This window comes from Macrotis lagotis, chromosome 4, assembly GCF_037893015.1.
Source record: "Macrotis lagotis isolate mMagLag1 chromosome 4, bilby.v1.9.chrom.fasta, whole genome shotgun sequence".
NCBI classification, from domain to species: domain Eukaryota; kingdom Metazoa; phylum Chordata; class Mammalia; order Peramelemorphia; family Peramelidae; genus Macrotis; species Macrotis lagotis.
In genome coordinates, this window is record NC_133661.1 from 157,847,692 (window position 1) to 157,867,431 (window position 19,740).

Consider the following 19,740-nt stretch of genomic DNA (forward strand, 5'->3'; position numbering starts at 1 on the left):
ATCAAGACGACTGGAGACAGCCCAATGTGAGATAATCAGGGTTAAGTGATTTGCCCAAATCACACAGCTCGTATGTGTCTGAGTTTGGATTTGAACTCAGGTCCTTCTGACTTTATGGCCAGTGTTCTACCTACCATGCCATCTAGTGCCCTTATTATTTTATATTTATATATACATATATTTTAATATATAGTAGATAAATATGCACACAACTACAAATAGATACATATGATGTGATTGTATACTTTAAAGATATCATATAGTACATATGGATATATACATATAAAGTGACTGTATGATTTAAAGGCATATATGTAGATACACATGAAAACATATATATAAAAACACATGTTTATATACATACATGTACACACATGCATATATATGTTATTAATGGGACAGTTAGATGGTACAGTAGATAGAGCACCAGCCCTGGAGTCAGGAGGACCTGAGTTCAAATCTGGCCTCAGATACTTACTAGCTATGTGACTTTGGATAAATCACTTAACCCTGATTGCCTTATATCCAGGGCCCTCTCCAGTCATCCCGATTCATATCTGGTCACTGGAGAAAGTGAGGCTGTGACACCCCCTTATTCAAATGCAATTTATGTGCTCGTCACTTCCCCTGATATCATGGTCTTTGTCGGAAATGACAAACATCATCATCATCTATTATTATTGAATCCCTTGTTCTAACTAGGTAGTCTGACCTCCTCATTGTCCCAATAACATTCCATGTTCCTTCTCACTTATACTGTTACTTTAGCTAGAAACCTTCCTTCAACTTATTTATCCATCCTTCAAGGCCTAGCATGTAGTACCTCTTCCATGAAGTGTTTCTGACTCTTGTAGCCCGTATTTATCTCCCCCATATGAAAGTACTGAAAGTCAATAACTCTCAATTAATAGGACTTCTAATAGTTTTGTTTAAACACATTTTGTTTCCCTAGAATGTTAGTTCCATGAGGACAAGAACTCTGTTTTTAAAATTATATGTCTCTCCCATAGCCAACCACCAGACTGATCACATTCTAGAAATTCACTAAGACTTATTCACTGACCACAAGATGATGCTGAAAATGCCCTTTCATCTGAGTGAGCCACTGTCCATCCCATGAATAATAACAGTTAGACGGCAGGCTCCCTGCCTTACCATTGTTTGTTCTTGTCCTGATGCTTGGTGATACCAGCTGGTCCCTCTCCCCTCTTCCTCTCTTTCTTTGTCAGTCTCCACATCTGTTCAGGGGTGATTTGGCCTGCTAAGTACAGTGACTGGGGGTGCCTCTTCTGGAGTCCTTGACACATGCTGGATAAGGGGCAGCAGAAGCAGCTTAAGGGGGCAGATTGGCTGGCCTTTGGGAGCTTCCCAGTCATCCAAGTTGAGCAGTGGGGTCAGCCAGATGGCAAGAGGGAAAGAACACAATGACCCGGAGGCCTACTTGCAGGTAGCTGCACTGAAGGATGATTTGACCTTCTCTAAACTGACTCCATCTGGGGCACAGTGGTCTTTCACCATGATCTAGGTCATTCTAAGATCAGAGGAGCAGAAAAAGAAATCTAGGGGTTTTGAAAATAATAACCATTATATTTTTGGGGTACTTTGAGAAGAGCTTTCATATCTATTGTCCTCACAATTATGAGTAAGATTTGTATCTACTCTAACCTATTCTAACCCCTAGATAAAAGGGGGACCTGAGTTCAGATTCTACCTTAACCAATTACTGACCTGACCACAGGAAAGTCATTTTTCCTACTTGGGTTAATATTTTCTTATTTGTAAAATGAAGGGATTGAATTACATATCCTCTAAGCCCCTTCAGCTTTATCCTTCTGATTCTGCATTCTAAAGATGAGAAAACCAAGGCCCAGGAGATTCAGTCATTCATTTGGCTCAGTGAAAGATCTGAGACTCCCTGACTCTCAACCCTAGTCTTTTTCTATTAGATGGTGTTCCTCTTTCTCTCTAGGAGTTTCTGTTCTTGGGGAAAAGGTCCATTAATGTTGAGGTTTATAGTAATTAATAATAATAATAATAATAATAATAATAATAATAGCTAGCACTTATATAATTCAAAAACTCTACAGATAGCTCATTTGATCCTCACAACCCTGGGAGGCAGGTGTTTATGATCCTCATTTTACAGATGAGGAAACTGAGGCAGACAGAGGTTAAGTGACTTGTCTAGACTCTTACAGTGAGTAAATTTCTGAGACTGCTTTTGAACTTGGGTCTTCCTGATTCCAGAGCCAACATTCTGCTGATACTACATAATTGATTCTGTGTAGCATAATCCAGAGTCGTGTGGCATAATTCCCTCTTCCATGTCTGTTCAGATGCTGGAAGACATCCTGGGTCCAAGCTTATGGTACAAGTAGCTGCATGGGTCTGCAAGTTTGCCTTGGAAGTTCTGGTCTCTATAGTAACTATCCATGTCCTTTCATTAAGTTTTTTTTTGGAGACTCTGTAAGGAAATCCTGATAGACAATTCAGGCCTACCCCTCCCACTCCTCCACCCCAGGGCCAAGGAGACCTGACTCCTACATTTGCTCCTCCATCTGCTGTAGGCAGAGGATGCCAACATGGGAGGGGACTTCACATTGGCCCTTTCTTCTCTACCTCTTTGCAGCCCAAATGTCCCCATATGTAACTGACTCCATTTTAGAAACTCAGCTATTCCTCTGTCTTCTTTGATTTTTCCAACTTAAATTTATGTTCTTATTGTTTTTGATGATTAAATATGCTTTTGGCAGGGATCATTATTTAGCTGTTAAGTAGAATAGTTGTGTGTGTGTGTGTGTGTGTGTGTGTGTGTGTATAGACTTAGAGTAATCAGCATTTTGTATCAGTCTCCTTTTATAAAATTCTGGGTTGTTTATAGCAGAGTGAGGACATTGAATTTGGAATCAAGACTTTGGGTTCAGATCTTAGCCTATTACCATTTATCTAGGTGATCTAGAGAAGCAATAATTAGGAAATTGGACTTAGCTGCAGGAATACTTGGGATCCTATCCAACATTAGAACTTTACTAGCTGTGTGACCCTGGGAAAGTCATTAATCTTGAAGTGCCTTGGTTCTCTGATCTGTAAAATGAGGAGACTATTCACTTCAATGGATTCTAAGGTCACTTCCAGCTCTAAATCTATGAAGCTGTGCAATCCTTTCTTTATCTGTAAAATGAATGTATTGGATCAATGATTTTGAAAATAGGTTCCTTCCCAGGCCAAATTCCTGTGCAATCCTCTATGTCCCTGTAAATTGTGTTCAGGGTCTCCAGATGTGTACCCTTTTCCCTTGAGGCCTTGAGGTGGTGTAATGAAAATTATGCTGAGTATGGATTCAGAGACCTGGATTAAAATACCAGTTTTGCCATGCACCTGGGACAAATCTTTTAATCTGTCTAGGCCCCGATTTCTTTGTCTGAGGGAGTTGAACGAGATGATCTCTGAATTTTCTTCTGATTCTAAATCTAGGATTTAATGGTTCTTTGTGTGGTTTCTAGACTCTCCTCAAGGGCCTTATTCTTTATCATGTCCCTCCATAAGAAAACCTTTTCTCAGGTCCACTGATACCCAGTTCTGTTCTAGAAATGAGTAGGGATAATCTGCAAATGCTTGTATTATAAAAACAAAAGAACATAATGATATATATTTTTAAAAAGAGATATTCCTCCAGTTACTTCTGATCTTCCCACATATATTTTCCTAGGTTCTAGATCCAACTATTAAAAACCTACCCATAACTGCTTCTTGGTTTTTAGCTCTTTCCTAAAGGTGTTGAAACCTGTGAGTTGACAAAGAATAAATGGTATTCCCTAATAAATGGTAAGAACAAATGATATTAACTAGACTGATTTTTCTTTTTTAACTTTTTTTCCTTCAGGTAACAAGAATTTATTTTCTCTTCCTCCCACTTTTCCTTTTTTGACTGAGAAAGATAAAAAGAAATGAAATTTTTCTAACAATATGCATAGTCAAGCAAAATGAATTTTCATATTTGTCATGCCTAAAAAAAATGCCTCATTTTTCATTATATCCACTACTTATCTGTCAGGTGATAGATCAGAAGGGTTCTTTATCATTGGTCCTTTGGAATAATGGTATTTACAGTGATCAGAATTCTCAATTCCTTCAAAGCTTTTCATTTTTATTGTTATTATAGAAATTGTTCTCCTGGTTCTACCTATTTTATTCATCAGGAGATAAAAGTTTTTCCAGGTTTCTCCCTTTTATTATTTCTTGCCTTAACATATAGGAAGCTCAGATTTTGGGGTTAAAACAAGGCATCTCTCTCCTCCAATCCTCTTCCCTTCACCTTTTCCACTCCTCTACATACCAAGGTCCCTAAATCAAAGCTTCCTTTCCAGAGATTACTATCTCTTCTGTTGTTTCTTCCACCCACCCCCCATTGCCAGAGGAATTCTGCAGTACCTTGGGGACAGAGAAGGTCTCTGAGCCCCGTAGCTCAGGATGCACACCAGATCAGAGGCAATCTGTTTGTTTTCTATTTTCTAAAATATTTATGGAGGAAGATGAGATTTTGATTCTGTTTACAGAGCACATCCTCGAGGGAAAGAAAGGCTCCAAGAAAGCTTTGGCTTCCTGTGCCTGGAATCCAGGCAGAGGGAGAAGACACTTTAATTTTAGGGCAGGATGGAACTTTTGCTTGCACTAGATAAGAGAGGTTTGCCATCATCATTACCCCCCCCCCCAACTATTCCATTGAAAAGAGGTTCCTGGGAAAGACTTTGAGAATACATTTTCCACAATATTTACCCTAATTTCATAACCATTATAATATTCTTACTATCTACTGAAAAATAATTTGATGGAAAACATTCTGGATCTAGGAATAAGGAAATACAGCTAAGTGACCTTGGGCCTCAATTTCTTTCTCTGTAAAATGAAGATGAAAATCGCACTCCTGACAACGTCATGAAGTTCTTGTGAAAATACTATGGAAACTATTAAGTCATTTATAAGCTTAAATGTTAGTATTGCTTCTGCTTCTAACATTCCACACTGAAAGGTCTCACTTCAATCCTTGTCAAGGGCTACTGTCATTGGTAGCGTGGGTGGGAGAGCTGTATGATTTAATTAGCAGTTAATTCAATTCAGTTCAACAAATATTTACTGTTTGTAATAATAATAATAATAATAATACTAATAATAATAATAATATATCACCTCAAGGTCTATAAAGCACTTTACTTGCATACTTTCATTTGATCCTTGTTACACCCCTGTGAAGCTGATGCTATGATTATGCCCATTTTATAGAGGAGCAAACTGAAGCTCAGAAGGGTTAAACCTTGGACAACCATCATGCATCTGGTAAATGTCTGAGTTTCCCTCTTCCTGGTTCTAAGGCCAATACCCTGTCCCTTTTATCACATTAAGAAGTCCCTGCTTTTGTTAATCACAAAATCACATAATTTTAGATCTGGAAAAAACTTTAACATTATTTAGTCTAATCCCCTCATTTTACAAATGAGGAACTAAAACCCAAGGAGGTGAAGGGATTTGTCTAAAGCAGTAAGTGAAAGAGCCCCTACAGATATACTTTAACTTTAATGTTTATATTTTTTTTACTACTTCGACTTTTTGTATTACCCTTACTTGCAAAATATACTTTTCTACCTCCTCCATTTCTTTTTTTAAATTTTTTTTTTTTGCAAGGCAATGGGGTTAAGTGACTTGCCAAAGTCACACAGCTAAGTAATTATTAAGTGTCTGAGGTTGGATTTAACTCCTGACTCCAGGGCTCTATCCACTGTGCCACCTAGCTGCCCCCCTCTTCTATTTCTTGAAATGATTTTTTTTTAAATTAAAAAAACAGATAACAGCATCAACCTAGTTTAATGGTATATGACATGTTTTCCATTCTTATTCTGCTTCCTTCTCTCTCCTTCCCAGACACACATATTTTTCACAAAGAAAGTTCAGGGAGAAGCATTTTCTTCTTTTTTGAGTCACTGTGACTTTAAGGACAAGAAGGAAGAATACAGAAGAGGATATGGATCTACCATCAGTGTGGTCACACAGCTAGAGAGTATGTGAAGTCAGATTTGAAATCAGGTCTTTGTGACTCCCAGACCATTGCTGTATCCACTGAGTCACTTAGCTGCACCTCAGATCATTTTCTTATCACTCCTTTGGGGATCAGACTTGACACACAGACTTATATGTGTGGGAATCAGCACCTGAATTCAGATCTTCTGATTTCAAACCCAGAGCTTTTACATCACACCCTTAACCAATAGCTATGATGCTAAATATAAATGCATAGGAAAAGAGAGACAAAAATACCCAGAAGATTCAAGGATGGAGAGAAAACATTTCTAGTTCTGGAGATCAGGGACAGGAGATGACTTGGGTAGAATGGATAGAAATCCTGGCTTCCTGAAGGATTTGGCACACAAGTGAAAGTATTTTAGGCAATTGAAGAAACTGGAAAGGGAAAAGAGAAAGTCTTAAGAATCTTTACTTCTCTACTTAATGTTCCCTGAGAGCTAAATGCTGCATTTCCTGGAGGTTGGAGGCCAAAGTTCCCCTCTTTGCTGTCCCATCTGGAAAATGCCCCTGGTTGAAGCCCACTGTACCATTTTTCTGGGAAAATCGGTCATACTTCCTAACAGGAAGATGACATGATTGTTCAGTTTACATCTAAGGCAGTCACAATAGCCCTTGAGGAAGGGCAGTATTTCCCTTACTGATGCTGGGACAAGAACATCACCCTCAGATCCTCTGCTCTGGCAATGGGCTATCAGCGGTGCTCCTGTGGGCATTCTCCCTTTTTGTTTGTTGACTTCAGTGAGGTGTGCCTTGGAGTTCAAGAACCCAGAAAGAAAGACTTAAGTCAATTTGCAGCAGAGCATAGTGGACAAAGGGCAAAGTTTGGAGCAGCAGAAAGACCTGGGTTCAAATCCCACTTTTATTTTAGGTTTTTCTTTTTCTTTTTCTTTTTTTGCAAGGCAATGGGGTTAAGTGGCTTGCCCAAGGCCACACAGCTAGGTAATTATTAAGTGTCTGAGACCGGATTTGAGCCCAGGTACTCCTGACTCCAGGGCCTGTGCTTTGTCCACTGTGCCACCTAGCCGCCCCAATCCCACTTTTTATACTACTAGCTCTGTGACCCTGGGCATGTCACTTAACTCTGCCTCAGTTTCCCCATCTGTCAGATGAGAGAAGTGAGAGGACTAGATGGCCTTTAAAATTCCTTTAAAGTTCCTTCTAGTTCTATGTTCTTTCTATATCAGTTGAAGAGATGTCCTTAATATAGTGATGTATTTAACTGAACTGTGGAACCCCTGGTTCTGTCCCAACTTCTGTTGCTGGTTTATCCTAGTCACTAAATTCCTCTTGGTCAGTTTTCTTTGTTATAACCTTAGGATTAGAGAAATCATGGGGTAGTGACCTTACGCCACCAGTCTTGGAGTTTAGAAGAACTGAGTTCATATCCTGCCTTTGATTCATAAATTGCTCTGTGTTCATGGGCAAATCACTTGGACTTCTCCATGCACTGGATACCTCTCTGAATTACAAACAAGTTACTTATCTGGATCAATGTAAGGTGTTTCTCCTCTAGGAAGTTCCCCACACTGATGGTAGATCCATATCCTCTTCTGTATTCTTCCTTCTTGTCCCTAAAGTCACAGTGACTCAAATGTCTTAGGTTAGTTTTAAGCTTTAATGATCAATGACAGATAATGAGAGAACATTATTAATACCAAATGTTATTTGTTACTCTCTTAAATGATCCTTATAATGTCAGAATTTCAGTAAGTCCTTACATTCCTACTCTTAAGATATTTACTCTTGGTTAGGTTGATCTGAACCATACCCTAGCTTTTACCAGAGATTTTACCTTGTAAAGGAACCTAACTTAAAATTGGATCTCAGCTTCTAATGTCCTTACCCTTCTGTTGGGATTCGTGATATGAAGGGAAAAACAGCCAGAATGAAGTGGTTTTCCTTGCCTGGATTACCAAGGATGAACAAGGGCTCATGAACTAGGCTTTGCAACTTCATGCTACCTCCACTCTATCTCTTGCAATAAGTATAAGAAGTTTTTGCATGGGTCTTGGAGTTGAGAAATCCACTGTACTCTGTACTTATGGAACATCCCCAGGGTGGCAGATAATGCTATCCTGTTATCTCAGTTAAATATACTTTATTCCTCAATTCATGGCTTTGATTTATTTCAGGTCTTGATAATAACACTAAGATTTTTGGGACAGACATCCTGTAAATTCAGGCTATTGTTATTGTACTCGGTGGTAACTGTCATATTGGGGAACATTTTCTACTTCTTTTCCGGGGTAGTAATGAGAAAAATGCTTTTTAATTCTTATAACACTAAAGATATCTGAATGATAACAATAATAATAGTAATAATTATTATTATTGTTAAGTGCCTGAAACTTCTGAGTAGTGTCATTCAGGTTTCTGCACAATGTCTATTGTCTTATAAATAAACTTTTTTCTTGCACAGAGAGTTCCCCAAGTGCCACATTTTAGAGATAGCAGCTTTGAGCCAACTAGGACTTTGGGAAGCTTGAGATCACGAGCTTTCCTCTTGCCTTTTTTATCTTGCTACATCTAAATGGGGCCATGCTCCTTTGGAAGTGGAGCCATGTTTGGAATACTCACCCTCACCCTCCCTAGGGATTGCTTATCCTAACCTGCTCCTTAGACCTAACTTTGTGTTTAACCTCATTAATATTTTGAGCAAAAGCATATTTATCTGTTCCCTGCAGGGAATTGAAGCTCTATTCATTTCAAATTGAGCAGAACCAAAGAGATGTTAAGAGGAGCAGTCTGTTTGGGTCAAGGAGAAATGGCAAAAAGAAACCCAAGACTTGCCATAGGAACGGGTGGTCAGCAAACCTTTGCAAGCTGGGCAGGTGGAGGACCAGGTGGAGGGCACATCATTGATATTCACACTTAATCTAGTTTGTTCCTTTTCCAGAGCTGCTGATCTGAAGCTTTGGAATAATCTCTTCCTTAAAGGCAGTGAGATACTCTGGAAAGGGAGCTTTCTTTGAAGTCAGAGATCCTGAGTTTGAATCCCAACTCCAACACTTAATAGTTGTGTGATTTGAGGGAAATAGCTTTACTACTTTGAGCCCCACTTTTCTTATCCTTAAAATGAGTGTAATAATATTTGTACTGCTTATAGTATTGTTAGGAAGAAATAATTTTGTATCTTTAGTATTAACTATAAATGATTTATTTTTATCTTTTAAATTATATATATTTTCCCTCTGGGGCAAGACAAAGTGAATGATCAGGAACATATCCCTAAAACAATAAAAAAAATGGGAGAGGGATATTGGAGAGAGAGAAAAAATGGAGAGAATATCAGATGATTTACAAATACATGTGTGTTTTCTTACCTAAAATGTCCTAGGCTTCAAAGAGAATAAGGTAGCTAACATATTTACACTAAAATCCTATCCTTCTTTTCTATTCATGGGAACTCTCTAATAGGGAAGGAGAAATATATATAAATATCTATGTCTTTCCAGTAATTTGGTACCTTTCACTTGTTGGGGCAGCTGTATGACCCTGGGCAAATCACTTACTTCTATCCAGGGCCATCTTTAATCGTCCTGATACATATCTGGTCCCTAGATTCAGATAACACTGGAGGAGAAAGTGAGGCTGGTGTCTTAGCACAGTCCCCCTCACTCAAATCCAACTCATGTGCATGTCATTGTAGTACCTATTGGATATCATGGTTTTCTTCAAGAAAAAAGGAAGGACAAACAATACTTTTCACTTGCATTTGTGCTTCTTGCTCCCATTTGCTGAGAGGAAAAATGATTTATCCACAAATACATAGCAATCAGTAGCAAAGTGAGCTGGACTCAAAGATCCCATAATACCCCCCTCCCAGAAAAGACCTTAGGTCATCTAATCCAATCCCCTAATTTTACTGAAAAGGAAAAGGAGTCCCAAGTGAGGAAGTAACCTAGACAACAAGAACTGGGACTCTCACCCAATTTTCATGATTCCTAATTCTCCTTTCACTATAAATTGAATTGCTTATTTATATAACAAGAGCAATGAGACTGAGTAGATCCTGATATCTCATGTGCTTTGATCTCTTTATTTTTTAAATTTCAGTTATTTAAGGCAATAGAGTTAAGTGACTTGCCCAAGGTCACACAGCTAGGCAATTATTTTTTTTAAGTTTTTTTTTTTTTTTGGCAAGGCTATGGGGTTAAGTGGCTTGCCCAAGGCCACTAACTAGGCAATTATTAAGTGTCTGAGGCTGGATTTGAACTTAGGTACTCCTGACTCCAGGGCCGGTGCTCTAGCCACTGCACCACCTAGCTGCCCCTCTTCGATCTCTTGATAAAAGGATGTGCAACTAGAGGCTCTTGGTTGAACCCTCAGAGTCTGTGTCAGGGGTATGAATTGTGCCAAAGACGATTTGGTAATTGTGTCAGAAAGAGCTACCCCATTGGCAGGCTTAAAAGGAGAAACCAAAATGGCCACCTGTCTTTTCTTCTTTCAGACATGTAGTCTGTGTCTCTGACAGCTCTCTCTTTTTTTTTAAGGCAGGATGAGATGATAGTAAAGGGGATCTTGCTGCCTTCTTTTTCTTGACTCCTGTTTCTGGGAACTCTGGGTAAAAGTCTGTTTGGTTGCCATAGGAACTTGAGGCATTTTTAGTCCATCAGGCAAAGGTCATTGACTGGCAAGCCCAGGGACAAAGGGTTACATTCACAAAAGGAATTGAGGTTGGGTAAAGAGGCAGCCTCTTTGCCCTTCTGTCTGGAAGCATGTTTGGACTCACAGCAAAACCCTCAGCCTGGAGCAATGAACAGAGAATTGGACTTGGTTTCAAGAGACCAGCATTTGAGTTATTATGATCCACGCACACTTCCTTCTAGCTTCATAATTCTAAAACTCTACATGAATTCAGTTTCATAGGAACTACTGGGAAGTGAATAAGAAAGGGAAGAGGATTAACTTGGTTTGCTTTCAATGGTTTTCATACCTTCTTCTCTTTCTGAACAAGTGTTAATCACCTAGTTGACCTTCCTTTCTTTCCTTCCTTTCTTGTCTTCCCTTAGGAAAGATGAGCACTGAGTTTAAGACCTGGATCTGATACTAAAAGGGCAAACTTGGGCAACTAATTTCATTTCTCTGAGCTCTAATTTCCTAATCTATAAATTGAGAAGAAAATAATAGTAGTTGAGGGTAGGAGGTGGGGAAGGAGTAAGTGGGAGGGAGGACAGCCTGGTCCAGTGTAAGGAGCCCTTTCTAGTACTTATGACCTCTGCAGCTTCTTGAAAGTTACTGAACATTTTCTGTGCTTCAGTTCCCCCATTTCCTCATAAGGAGGGGTTCCAGCTCCAACTGGAATCAACCTTTTAGACCATCTAACCCAACAGATGAGCAAGTTGAGGTCCAGAGTAATTTAGTAAGTTGCTCCAGGTCAGCCAGGTAATAAGAGGCAGAATCAGAACTTGTACCTGGGTTATCTGTTTCCATATCTGGTTTCTCTTTATTTTGAGTAGTTGTGAAGAACAGAAATGATAATATCAATGAAAAGTGTAAGATATCATTATCCTTTACCTCCTCTCAGGTTTAGAAAATTCTAGGCCAAGATCTCTCTATCACTGAAGTTTGTTTTATCTTGTTTTCTATGTTTATTGTTAACCCAGTCTGAAGCTAATGAAAGAGGAGGAAATGGTGAGTGGGAAGAGGAAGATAAGAAGTGAGGAGTAGATGGGGAGAGGGAGAGAGAGAGAGGGAGGGAGAGAGGGAGGGAGAGAGAGAGAGAGAGAGAGAGAGAGAGAGAGAGAGAGAGGGAGGGAGAGGGAGAGAGAGAGAGAGAGAGAGGGAGGGAGAGGGAGAGAGAGAGAGAGAGAGAGAGAGAGAGAGAGAGAGAGAGAGAGAGAGAGAGAGAGAAATTATGGCAAGGTGAGAGAACATCTATAAATATAAAGAGCATATAGGTAATGAGACCATAGGGTCTATTATGCATGGTCTGTGAACTGGAAGATCAAAATCTCCTGTGTAGATGCATTCCAAACCAGTGGAGCAGTAATTCAATTTTCTTTGGAGAGTTGGTTTGCCTTCTGTGACAAGTTAGGGAATTTGGGACCCCCTAGGGAAGTGGTATCGAAATCACAGAATGGGGGCCACTAATCCATGTATAAGGACCTCTGATGGCAGTATATTGACATAGTTTTAAAATGTAATGTAATCTATGTTTTATCATATTTTTTTATTTTGCTAAATATTTACCAGTTACATTCTAATCTGGTTCTACATCCGTGTTTGACATTTTTGCTCTTAGGGAACACAGCAGGCCTACTGTAGGCAAATATGGGAAATCAGTAAAATCATACTCTTTATTTCTTCATACCTACCCAAGCAGGCTCTTGGGTTGGGGTCTGCTTATGGGTCAGTCTTTCTCTCCCCTCATTTCCTTATCCATACTTACCCATCCTGTGGTCCATGTCCTCGTGATCTTTCTCTCTGATAGGTGACAACTAGATGATTGAATCAGTCAATGAACTAATAGAATTAAAAGAATGTGTTTTATAGATGGTTACAGGTTTATGTTTTGAACTTTCCAGGTAAAATATTTCTGTTTGGACAAGAATCTCCTACCTAAATTCATTGATGAGGTTTTCAAACACAAGCATCAAATTATAGAACTATAGAATGCTAGAACTTAAACTTCATCTAGTCCAATCTCCTCATTTTAGATGAGAAAAATGCGAACTGGAGGAGCAAACTCATGACAAAGCCACGGCCTCAACCCAGGTCTCTTGCCTTTCTCAGTCTCATTTACCAAAGGTGTAGACAGATGGAGTCTGTGATCATTCTTGGATCATAGCAGTAAGATCATGCCTGGCCCAGATAAATATAATGAGGACAATGGATGGAGTGGTTTGTTTCTGCCAAGTCTCTCTTTGGTTCTTCCTGTTTATGATTTTATAATAAAATCATTCCCCAGCTCAGGAAACCTACATGACATGCCATTGCCTATGGAACAGTGTTTAGGACTCTTTCATTAGATTATGGGCTCCTTGAAGGTTACATGCTGTATGTACTAGATTGCAAACTCCTTGAGGGCAAAGTCAATTTTTTTTAATGCCTCTCTGTATCTTTCATAGCACCTTGCAAAAAGAGTAGTTGATTAGTAATATTATTTTGAACAAACACTACTATGGCAAGATTTTTCCCAGCTTAGTTTTAACCTACTTTTCCAACTTTATCTCCTATAAATCCCCTATAGCAGGGGTGGGTAACTTTTTTCAGTCAAGGGCCATTTGGATATTTATAACATCATTCTTGGGTTATATTTAGCCAAACATTTAATTAATTCACCCCTAAAAAGCTTCTTTATTGAATTGCGCATACTGCTTGTGGTTGCCTTGGCAACACCACACCAATATGTCTCAAAGGCTGGGGGTTCCTCACCCTTGCACTAGAGGGTCCCATATTGCAATATAGTGAGTAGATATTTAATGCCAGTTGTGTTTAAAGCACTACAGTTCAATGCAATCATCCTATTTACTGCCTTCAGAATAAACCTTGTAACTTCCTATTTCCCTGCCTTTTCTTACACCTATCCTTTCTAACTGGAAGACCTGTTCCCATTCTTCAAGGACTGGCTCAGATGTTTCCTTGGCTCTGAAAACTTCCCTAATCACCTGTTCCCAGATGTGATCTCCTTCTCCTTGGAAGGAGATCTTATTGTCTACACTGCTTGTTTGGTACTTAAAACATACTGCCTTGTGTTATAATCAATGGTGTTTATAGGAGCCAGAAAAACTGACGCAATGGAATGCTCATTAATGGCGGCCTGGCATCTAGAAGGAGGATCATCTTACTCTGCTCTTTGATGGGCAGACCATATCTTGAGTATCCTATTTCATGCTGAGCACCACATTTTAGGAAGGGCCCTAACAAATTGGAGTATGCCCAGAGGAAGATCAATGGATTGGCAAGAGGACTGTAAACCATACCAAAGGAGGATCAATTGAAGGAACTGGGGGTGTTGGGGAGAGAAGATATGGAGGGACAAGATGGCTTTCAAATATTTTAAGAACTCTCATATCAAAGGGAGATTATGTTTATTCTCTTTGCCATTACAAGATAGAATTAGCTGCCATGACTGAAAACCTCAGAGGCAGATTTCAACTAGATAGATTGAAAAGAGAGAGGAGTAGAGTGGGAAGTGTGCTAGACCTGAACTCAGGAGAGATAGCCATTCAAATCCCATCTCTGACACATACCAATTGTTTTACCTTAGACAAGTTATGTAATTTCCCTGAGACTTAGCTTCTTCATTTGCAAATAGGGATAATAAAACTTGGGGTACTTGTTTTTTACAGTTGCCTAGAAGGTTCAAATGTGATAATGCATGCAAAGGAATTTCCAAATGGGTGTCAATCATTCTTTTTTTTTTTTAAATGGGGTAATGGCTTGCACAAGGTCAAACAGCTAGTAAGTATCAAGTGTCTGAGGTAGGATTTGAACTCATATCCTCCTGACTACCAGGTGGTGCTCTATCCACTAAGCCATAGCTGTTGCAAGTGTCAGTCATTCTTATCAGAGCCACCCTCTAGTAGAATGAGTTGCCTTGGGACGTGGTAGTTTTCCATCATTGGACCTTCTTATCTGGAAACTAGATGATCTCTTTTCAGGGGTCTTATAGAGGAGTGTCTGTATTTTTGTTGTTAAGTTATATCGACTCTATGGGACCCTATAGATGTTGTCCATGGGATTCAGTTGGCAAAGATACTGGCCATTTCTTTCTTCAGTTTGTCCCCATTTTACAGGTGAGGATCTGAGGCAAACTGGGATTAAGTGACTTGCCTAGGGTTACACATATAAATTTGAACTCAGGTCTTCCTGACTATAAGGCTAGTGCTCTATCCACTGCACCACTTAGTCCTTCCTCTTGGAGTACATGGCCTCTTAATTCCCTTCCAACTCTTAGATTCTCTCGTTCCTCTACTAAATTGTAAGCTATTAAAGGCAGAATATGTATTTTGTGGATCTTTATATGTCCATAGTACTTGGCATTGGCTCTGATAGAGATGGAGAAAATGCAGGAGATTGAACTGGATAAGAATTAAGCTTGAGAGACTCTGGATGTTTTTCTTTTCCTTCTTGTATTTAACCTCATTAAAATAAACATGGATTTGCTTATTTTGTTTTTTTTTTTGTCCTCATAGAAGCAGTATGTTATAAAAACAATATGGTCTTGGAATCATAAATTTAGGATTGGAAAACTGTTTCTGGCAATAATAACTTACTGTTTGACCCTGATCAAGTCACTTGATTTCTCTGGGCCTCATGGGATCATAGATATAGAGCTGTAAGGCATCTCCAAAGAACATTTAAAGCAACATCTTATTTTAAATATATCAGGAAACACAAAGATATTGTGTGACTTGCCAAAGACACCCACATGCAAGTATCTCAGTTCTCTCATCTGCAAAATGGGAATAAAGATAATTATAACTATCTGAGAAAAAAAGGACTTTGGAAGAAAGAGTTAGAAGAACTGGGTACAAATCCAAGCTCTGCTACTTTCTATTTATGTAAACTTGGGTAAGTTGATTCTTTTCTTTAGGTTCCCTCATCTGTAAAATTGAGTTAAGATGGTTTATTTATTTATTTTTTTTAGGTTTTTGCAAGGCAAACAGGGTTAAGTGGCTTGCCCAAATCCACACAGCTATGTAATTATTTAGTATCTGAGGCCTGATTTGAACCCAGGTACTCCTGACTCCAAGGCCAGTGCTTTGTCCACTACACCACCTAGCCGCTGCATTAAGATGGTTTTAAAGGTTCATTTTATCCTACAATAGATTTGATACAATCTTTGATTCTATTGTCTGTCCCACATCACAGGGTTGTTGTTTTTTTTTTTTAGAAGAAAGCATTTTGTAAATTCCAAAGTACTACATGAATTCACAATACTGCAAGAAATTATATTTCATTGAGAAGGGAGAGGTAAATTAGTTGAGAATTTGCTATTTTTCCATTATATTACACCTTTCTACTTTGTAACTCAGTCTGGTGATTTGGGATTTTTCTGTTGTTTTGTTCTCTTGAGATGAGGACAGCAAGGACTTGTCTGCATTTTCAATTTCTCCTTCCCTCCTAATTATTACACAGTTTTTTTTTTTTTTCAAACAAGAAGGATCTCACTCAGGAAGCCCAGGCTGAAGTAGTATCTCGATGACAGCATTGAGCCCTTCCCCCACTCCTCCTCCCCAGGGAGGCCACCATATGCTTTCCGGATGTCCGGGTCTCATTATGTAGCTGCTCACAAATTCATCTTGTTTAATTGTGCTCTGAGGCCTGCTGATGGGGCCAGAGTGAATTCAGTAACTATTAGTGGAGGATCTGTTTGCCTGGGAGGGTCACCATGGCAACTGAGGTATCAATGCATTGTAATGAACTTAGTCAGCACAGCCCAATATGGGAAACCGAGGAACCACTGCTGTCAGTTCACTGGGTTCTCTCTCAAAGGTGCTATAGCCCTCAAGCAGTTCAGCAGCTGGGCTGAGTTAGGGAGGAGGACAGAGGGAAGACAAGATGAGAGATATCCTTCAGGCACCTTCAGCTTGAATTGACCCTTTCACTGCCAGGACAGGGTCTATAGACAGCATATCTACCCATATGCTAAGCTTGTAACTCCTTGGTCACAGAATCTGGATAAAGGAAATCTACAGATGATGCAAAATCTTCATATTGACAAGAATTTTCCTCTTTTCCCAAACCTTTTTTTCTTTGGGGGAAGGGAAGAACCATACCAGATCAGCAAGTGTGACTTGTTCAAGGTCACACCAAGTATTGGAGCCAAAATTCAAAGCTGGTTTTTTGGCTCCTAAAGCAGTGTTCTTTCCACAACTGCTTCCTAATGTTCTTTTTGTAAGTCACTCCCAAATGCTTGTTATCTTTGTCAGCAGAGCCCAGGGACAGTGGCTGAGTCTTTCTTTGTTGTAAGTGACAACCCTTTGGGACCTCAGGGAACATCATTGTGAAGAGATTCCTCTATCCTGGACTGTGAGTGGAGATAGAGAAGGTACAGGGGACTGGGAAGAATTCAGATTTAATTTAACATATCCTTTTCTTGAATCTTGCTTTATTATTTGGGAATTTCTTACTAAAATATTATTTATATCTTTTGTTTTATGTAACCCAGATTTCCTTTGTATCCATTCTCATTCCCTACAGAGAGCTATTTTACTTATAAAATAATTTTTTTTAGAAAAGAAGAAAGGAAAGAATTCAGAAACTCTTTCAAATATATTGAAAAATCTGACATTTTCATATACTATTCCATATCTATATGGTACCCACCCCCACCTGACCAAGGAATTGGGAGATTTCCATCCATTTCTTTGGGGGTTATTTGTGATTTTGTGACATTCATGGTGATTCTTTTCATTTGCATAATTGTAGATATTGCCTTTATTATTTTCTTGCCACTACTTATCACTTTGCATCAGTTCATGTAAATCTTTCCACCATTTTCTGTGTTTATCATACTTATTGTTTCTTACTGCACACTAATAGTCCATTGCATACATGTACTATGTCCCAACTGATGGGCATCTGCTTTATTTCCAATTCTTCAAATGGATGAGTAATGAATGAATGGTGAGCCCAACCAAGTTCCCTTAGGACTTGTTCTTAGTTTCTGACTGCTGATGAATGAATGAATGAATAAATGAATGAATGAAAAGAAATATTTACTACATACAAAGCAATATGCTAAGTACTAGAATTGCAAGGAGAAAAGTAAGATAGAACCTGATCTCAAGGGCTCACATTCTAGTGGGAGGGATAACAAATAGGGAAGATTTCAACTCAATTTAGATGAAAAGGTCCCATGATCCTTAGGGTACAGCAGCAAAGCAGATCATAAAGCCTCTTCTTTAATGTCATTTCTACTTATAACAACATTACATCTGTTTCTTGTGTTGAACCATTTGACTGTGCCAAGGATTTTTGATAACTAAAACTTTCTTTTCTGAATTTTAAAAGGTTGTAGCCCCTGCAGGAGTAGTTGCTAAGCTGCATATTCCCAGGGTTATTTGCAGGATGATAGCTATCCTCATTGGGATCTGAGAGAAGATGATGGTCTAGATAGTGCTGGTAGTCTGACTTGCCTGGAACACAGTGACTCCCATCTCTCCTTTAGGAACCCTGTGGCTTGCCTGACATGAGTGACAATTGATCTGCAATTGGTAAGAGTAGTTGACCTTTTCTCAACAGGAGCTACTTCCCCTGGTGCTGGCTATGAGAGCAGGACTGGTGATCTGGGAAGGTGCTTATCTGTTTGTTGTGTGTCAGCACAAAAACTCCAACTATGAATATTTTGGTGAATATGGAACTTTTCTTTTGGTAATTGACCTCTTTGGGCAAATGCATAGCAATGGAATCTCTGGGCCAGAGACCTAGAGACACTTTGACCACTTTACATGTTTAATTTCAACTTGACTTTCAGAATGCTTATACTAATTCACAACTCCATCAACACTGTATTGGTATCCCGTCTTTCAATCTCTCCAATATTGACTATTCCCATCTGTTGTCATCTTTGCCAATTTATTGGCTATGAGGTGTTTTAATTTTCATTTTATTTAGTATAAGTGATTGGAACAGTCTTTCATATTGTTGCTTAGAGTTTGTAATTCTTTTGAGTACTGTTTGTTCATGTCCTTTGACCTGTGGAAAATCCCAAAGAAAAGGTTGATAGCAGTAGTACTAAAAGATTCAGATAATCCACACCCTTGTTCCATCAGTCTCTCAAAAGAGCTGACTGAAGGCTGAAAGAAATTATGGATCTCTAAGTGTGGCAAAATGAGGAATGGAGAAAGGACTGATGCAGAAGGAACATGATTCTCTTTCTTCTCATCTGAGTCTCTGACAATAGCCTAGAGGGAGACATATTAAGTGGAAAGGAAGGGAGAGGAAACATGTCTGATTTTTAATTAAAAGTGAAAGGATGCCTCCCAGGCTGGCCTTGACCTCCTTCTGGACAGGGAGGCTTCTCCTGTCTTTAACAGCCTCTCAAGGACACTGATATATAATCTATGTAAAAGAGGACTGAGAAGCTGTTGACAAGTGTGGGGAAAAGAGGAGATTTAAAAAGTTGACCTGCAAGGGTCCTGAATCATGTTTTCTGTTTTTCCTATTCACTCCCTTGGTCTCTAACCAGGTTTTGGCTTTCCAGTGACCAAACCCCTGATATTTATGCCATTTCTCTAGGATTTGATTTCTTAGCTCTATATAGAAATAATTGAGTTTATAGTGTCCTAGAATTCACAACGGGAAGAGACCTTGATAGCCAATTAGTACAAATCCCTAATTCTACAGATGGGGAAATGGAGTTTCATTCAGCGAACATCAAAAACTCATATTAGATCACATAGACAGGAGCAGCAGAGTCAGGATTCACCCCTGATTTCCTGACTTGGTCACTATCTCATATATATTCCCTTCCCCCTATCCTAATCCTACCAGTGACTAGAATTCTTACCCAGTCTCTCTGTTTCCCCCCATCTTCCAGTGACTAGAATTTTCTCCCTCAACCTTAGTATTCCTATGACTTTGACATCAATACTTGGTGCCAATCCTACCTCTTGTGGTCCACCAATCTGGACTTATTCTTGAGACTTTGTACCAATTGTTTGCTCCACCTCAACTTAGAAAATTGCATCTCTTATTCATGTTAGAAAAGAG

The 19,740-nt window shown here is 39.1% G+C and overlaps 1 protein-coding gene across 3 annotated transcripts in view; it reads left to right on the forward strand.

Moving 5' to 3' along the window:
• Positions 1–19,740, forward strand: part of CORO2B (coronin 2B) — a 227,191-nt gene that overhangs the window by 26,120 nt on the left and 181,331 nt on the right. Inside the window, exon 1 of one of the 3 annotated variants that reach the window (XM_074234493.1) lies at positions 11,904–17,074. The exons of the other annotated variants lie outside the window; for them this stretch is intronic. The gene's annotated coding sequence lies outside the window, so the exon portion shown is untranslated. Of the gene's footprint in view, positions 1–11,903; positions 17,075–19,740 lie in introns of those variants that run through there. 3 annotated transcript variants of the gene reach the window in all.